At 34.4% G+C, this 6065-nt stretch overlaps 1 non-coding gene across 1 annotated transcript; it reads right to left on the bottom strand.

Moving 5' to 3' along the window:
* Positions 1-660: 660 nt before the first annotated feature.
* Positions 661-767, bottom strand: LOC145110189 (small nucleolar RNA R71). Its single transcript, XR_013709570.1, has one exon. It is a non-coding gene; the product is annotated as a small nucleolar RNA R71 (small nucleolar RNA).
* Between the last annotated feature and the right edge of the window lie 5298 nt (positions 768-6065).

Raw genomic sequence — 6065 nt, 5'->3', positions numbered from 1 at the left:
AACACACCTTTGGTGCCACCACTTGAAGATCCAGAGTTGGCCCTTCACAAGAAGACGGATAAGAACGCAGGAGTGAACCAAACACCAAATAAGTCGCCTTTCAAAAATCTAAAATCAGTTTTTGGAAAGAAGTCAGGAAGGAAAGTGGGAGAATCTAGTACATCATCAAAGGTTGAAAGCTTTGATCAAAAATCTAACCCACAAGAATCCGAGTACGAATCCGACCCAGAATTCGAACTACATAGAAGTGAACCCAAAGACGAGCTAGAAAACGAGATGACAAACATTGCGGATATGTCCATGGGAGCTTACAATAAGCGAATTAGAGATGATGCTGGTCCTGGCCTAGTACAGCATGCAATTCCTGCAACTGCCACATTTGAGCTAAATGGACACATCCTCACTGTACTCAAGGATGTACCATTTTCTGGAAAGGATCATGAGGATGCTTACAAGCATTTGGATGAAGTTAATGACATAGCAGACTATTTCAATGTCCTAAATGTTCCTAGAGAGACAGTCTTGCTGAGGATGCTACCAGTCACTTTTAAAGGAGCTGCAAAAGATTGGCTAAAGGCACTACCACCTGGTGCAATCACTACTTGCGCCCAAATGCACGAACAGTTTTTAGAACAATTTTGACCACCTTCCAAGATAGCTAAACTCAAGAAGGCAATAGCCAATTTTGAGAAAAATCCGGGTGAGTCACTTTATGAGGCATGGGAGCGCTACAAAGGATTGTTCAGGAATTGTCCTCAAAATGACCTTAACATACAACAAAAAGTCTCAATATTTTATGATGGTGTTAATGTCATGACAAGGCAGCTCCTTGATTCTCAAGGACCACTAACTAAGAAAAATCTGGGGGAAGTCAAAGAGTTGGTTGAAGAATTTGCAAAGCATTCTCGTGAGTACCACAATCCAAGGCTGGATGGAGTTAAAGGAAGCGGGGGTGGACAATCTGTAGACATGGTTGCTGTAATAGCCATGCTTGATACTATGGATAGGAGAATGACAAAGATGGACTAGACAATACATGCTATTAGAGTTGGGTGTGAAAGGTGCAATGGTCCACACTTGACCAAAGACTGCCACTTAGATGATAATGGGAACAGAATAGCTCAAGTTTGCTACTCAAGTGGGGATAAATATGATGAAGGCTGGAGAAACCAAAGAAGGAGTGGCTTCCATATGATGAATACAAGAAGCAAAAGGAAGAAAAATATAGGCAGACAGGTCAAGGCTTCTACCAAAAACAGCAACCACCAGTTAAGAAGAAAGTTGACTTGGAGAACATGCTAGTTCGTTTTATGGAAGCTTCTGAGAAAAGGCATGATGATACTGATGCAACACTAAAAGATCAATTGAAGATGATGAAAGATCAGAAAGCTATAATGATTGACCAGCAAGCCCTATTAAGAAATCATCAAGCATCGATCCACAATCTCAAAGCTCAACTTGGTCAACTAACAACTTTGATAAACGAAAAATTATCTTCACAATTCCCCGATAAAAGACTCGATCCCATGTCATGATGATCGAGACCGAAGAAGAGGCGATTTCTGAGTTCCTAGAAGCATTAGAAGAGGAGCCAAAACCATCTGAACCAAAGCCGAAGAAGACAAAGCTGGAAAATAAAAATTCTGCTGAAACACTAGACTCATGACGTGAGCCTTCTATGCTCACGACGTGGGCCCAGTCTGAATAGAAAATTTCAGCAACTATCCCAGCTTATCGTCCTCTTTTACCGTTTCCGTCCAGAGCTAATATTCATCCACTGGAATGACAGCATCTGTTGTTTCTAATGCACATGAAGGGTATTCCAATAAATACTCCTTTTCTTGAGACCTTATCTAAAATTCCCGAATATGCGAAGTTCATACAAGACTTAATTGATACTCGTCAACAATTGAAGAAAAATTCTAAGGTGATTCTTAGTGAACAAAGTTCAAGAGTTGTGTTGGGAGAGTTACCAAAGAAGATGGGAGATCTTGGACGTCTCACTCTTCCGTGTGAATTTGGTAATAATTTAAAGACATATGCTTTAGCCGATTTCTGGGGATAGCATAAATTTGATGCCTTTCTCATTTTATAAAAAGCTTAGTATTCCGAAATTGAAGGCTACAAGAATGACCATTCACATGGCCAAACGTTCAGTGACACAACCCAGGGTCATTGTAGAAGACATCTTAGTAAAAATTGGGAAATTTGTTTTTCCAATTGATTTTGTGGTTATGGACATGAAAGAAGATGTCGTGTTCCAATTATTCTTGGTCGCCCTATATAAATCCAACTTCTTGGGTAAGCACACCTGAAACAATTGTCGGTTATTGGCTTCGATGGATTTGCATATGTGATGAAAAGCACACATGTATGGTGCACATACTTACTTTTTTTCTTTATTATTTTAAATATTCTTTTACTCTTTTGTGAATGTGAATACTGATGAATATAAGTTTGTCCAACTGAGTAGGCTTAATTGGATTGGAGCTTAGGCATAGGGCAATACCAGTTACTGAAACAATTGTCAAAGAGACAGTAAAAGAAACAAATTTTTAAAGTTTGCCCAGTATCTGTTTGTTTGTTTTAAGTCCTCAATTGTCTCAAAGTGAATCTATTTAACCATATTATTTGGTTTCAAATCGAATATGGAATTATATATTTTATTTAGTTTTAAATTTATGATTTACCTTTTAATTTGGTCGTTGTGTCTTTTGGCAGGGGCACTTCAGTAGCCGAACAGAAGTATGCATTCCATGGTAAGAAGACGTAGTGATCACATTGTAAAAGGAGATTGAAAGCCTGTCTTAAGGTAATATGGTGATGATAGAAACAATGACTTGGTCTTAAAGTAACTCATAAGGTTGTAGGATTCCATTTTCATTTGGATGAGATGATTTTGACCTGCAAATGGACAAAACATTTTATGTTTCGCATCATTAAGCCCTAATGGAAGTGTACTTTTAAGTTCTTTTTTTTGTCTATTGTGAATTTTAAGGTCTGATGCTTAATGTCGATGTCAAAATATGTATTATTTTTTTTGTAGCAAGTCAGGTCTGATGCAGTTGTAAAAAATGCTTTAGGGCTAATGTTTTTTTGTTATTGTTTAAATGAATTAATTGAGGTCTGATTTTTATTGTTTTTTTTTGTTGTTTAATGTCTATGTGTGAAGCGATCAGTTGCACAGCCTCGGTATGCTTGGGATGGTGAAACACATCACAGGTTTGGAAGAATTATTGAGATAGAAAGTGATGGTCTCCTGATAATTGTAATTCCAAACAATATCAAGATGATCCTTCTGACTTGGAAAATTAGCGGACTTTAAGTAAATCAACAAACACATCTTTCATAGTGTGTTAAGGGGATTTCATTTTCTTGAAAAATTATGACTTATAAGCGAATTATCTGATATGTAATGACAGGTTGGAGATTGGTTGGGAGTTAAGGCTTCCGTGTCCTCACCTAAATACACGTGGGAGGACATAACCAGGAATAGTATCAGGTTTAGAGGAAGATGGTGACATGGGAATTGCCTTATGCTTAAGAAGGCTCTAATATTCTAACTTTTTTTTCATGGATATTTTAGAAACTTATCATCGATGAGGCTTTTGGTGGAAATACAAAAGTAAACTGCACACACAAATCCTATGGTAGCCTTGGGCTATAGAGTAATAAAGTAGAAACATCTACTACAATTTACTAAATCATTTATAAAGAATTTGGTACATATGATATTTTAGTTTCTTTCTTTTTAATTTTTATTTCATGGATTAATGTTTATTTCTCTTTTCAGGTATGTGTTAATCAAAATGATGTTGATCTTCACAGTGGACCATGCTTATTGGTGAAAGATACAAGTTATATGCATTTGAAACATAGTTGGAAGCCTCTCCTAATTGGATACCATATCCGGACGATTTTGCCCCTAATGTTTTTTTTGTCCCTGATGTTGATGTTAGGGTTGGTTAATTCCATTATTTTGTTGCTTTGCCTCTCTCAATTGGACACCATTTGAGACCTTTTTGCCTCGGATGGGGAGCATGATAAACATATGTCCTTTTAAATGGTGTTGTGTTCCTAGTTATAGAACATAATAGTTCTTAAATATTTTTTTTTAATCTTTTTGTATTTGGTCCAACCTCTTTCCTGTTAAAAAAAACGTATTTATATAGTAATTTAAGGATTGCTCATCCTGTTACCACTTCAACCATTTAATTTCTCAAGTGGTGTATATCATCAAAATGAACAAAAGAAAATAGAATTTACATGTATTTTGGTGCAATTCTTCAATCATTAAAATAAAGTTTTTTTTTAATCTTTTAACTATTTAGGCTATAAAAAGTTTACTTTTAAAATAATGGAATAAATCTAAAACATTAATGGAAAAAAAAATTAATAGTTAATGTAATAAATGCAAAATTATGTTGATTTAATTAAAATATGATAGATGGTAACATAATACATCCAGTTTGTATATCATTAAAAATGAAAGGTTCATTGTTTTGTAAATGTTTTCTAAACATTTATTGCACGGTAGAAATAATCCACACTTGAAACTAATTTAAAAAAAAAACAATTCGCAACCGTCGTTTAGACTACTTAATTATTTATGCTTTAGAACCAGATTTACCAAAAGAAAACTATTCACTTAAACGAAATTTTTTACCATCCACCACCTGCCGAAAGGAATGTAATAGCTAAAAGTAAACTATTCTCATAGGCCACTTATATAACAATATATTCCCGTCAAAATGAAACAATTCATCGAAAACAAGATAACTCACACCCCCCCCCCCTATTCACACACGTCGCTTAGCGCGGGTAAACGACTAGTATATATATATATATATATATATATATATATTCATCGCCAGGGTCTTTTCCTAACGATAATCACCTACATCGTATAGACAATACTATTTCAGGGATTTCTCCCCCACACTACAAGAAAAAGCCAAAATAACTATAGAAAAATTCTATAGTTAAAACATGATATTCTGTAGTTAAACATGATTAAAGACGGAATTTGCTACAGAACCATGCTATAGCAAAATTCTTCGTTAGTAAAGGTTTGTTACGGAATCTGTAGGACCTTCGCAACCGAATTTGCAACAAACTTATTCTGTAGCAAAATAGCTATGAACTATACCTGTAGCAATGTCGTAGCAAATTAACTACAATTTTTTCCATAGCAAGTCTGTAGCAAATTAATTACGACCCGATTCGTAGTTAATCCGTTGCAAGTTAACTACAAACTAACCCCGTAACTAATTTCCATAGAAAATCCACTATCGATAATAACTTAGCAAATATTCCATATCGAATTTATGACGACATAATTCCGTAGCAAATATTTCGTAGTAAATTTACTAGAGTTACTTCCGTAGAAAACTTACTACAATACACTTATGTTGCAAATATGTCATAGTATATTTATCACGGCCTACTTCCGTTGCAGAAAAAATGTGACATAATAGATTCCATAGCAATTCAGCTACATAGTACTACATAAAAATATCTGTAGTAACTCTGTAAAAATATCAATAGCCAAAACTGGTGACATCATTAGTTCAAATACATACAAAAATGAATCAATTTTATTTCCAAAGCAAATTATAACAAAATCAACATTATGTAATTGTAATAATAATTTATCAAAAATATTGTAGAAATCCTATGTGAAATAATAACAAACATTTCTAAGTTACCGAAAATATTGTTTGCCGGTACAAAATATCACTGAAAAATAAAGGTTGCCACAAAAGAAGACCATTCTTTGCGAATTTCATCAATATCAACATTCGTGTATCCGTCTTTGCCACCCCCAACATGAGAAAAAAATTATATTGCACTATAAATAGGGAAGAGCATGAAAAATCATAGGATACTTAGAAAAAAAACATGTAAGTGAGTTGACATCATATACTAACCATCAATTTGAAAAATAAACATAGAACGATCCTTTTAATTTGTTTTTTATTAGAGCATTGTATTTTCAAATAAATGAAAGTACATTGTTGTTTCTTGCATGCATGTAACCTACTGTTTCAATTATATAATTTGTC

This window comes from Lactuca virosa, chromosome 4 (assembly GCF_052849685.1).
Source record: "Lactuca virosa cultivar CGN04683 chromosome 4, Lactuca_virosa_CGN04683_v6, whole genome shotgun sequence".
NCBI classification, from domain to species: Eukaryota; Viridiplantae; Streptophyta; class Magnoliopsida; order Asterales; family Asteraceae; genus Lactuca; species Lactuca virosa.
The sequence above is the reverse complement of the archived record's forward strand: the minus strand, read 5'-3'. Positions and strand labels throughout refer to the sequence as shown.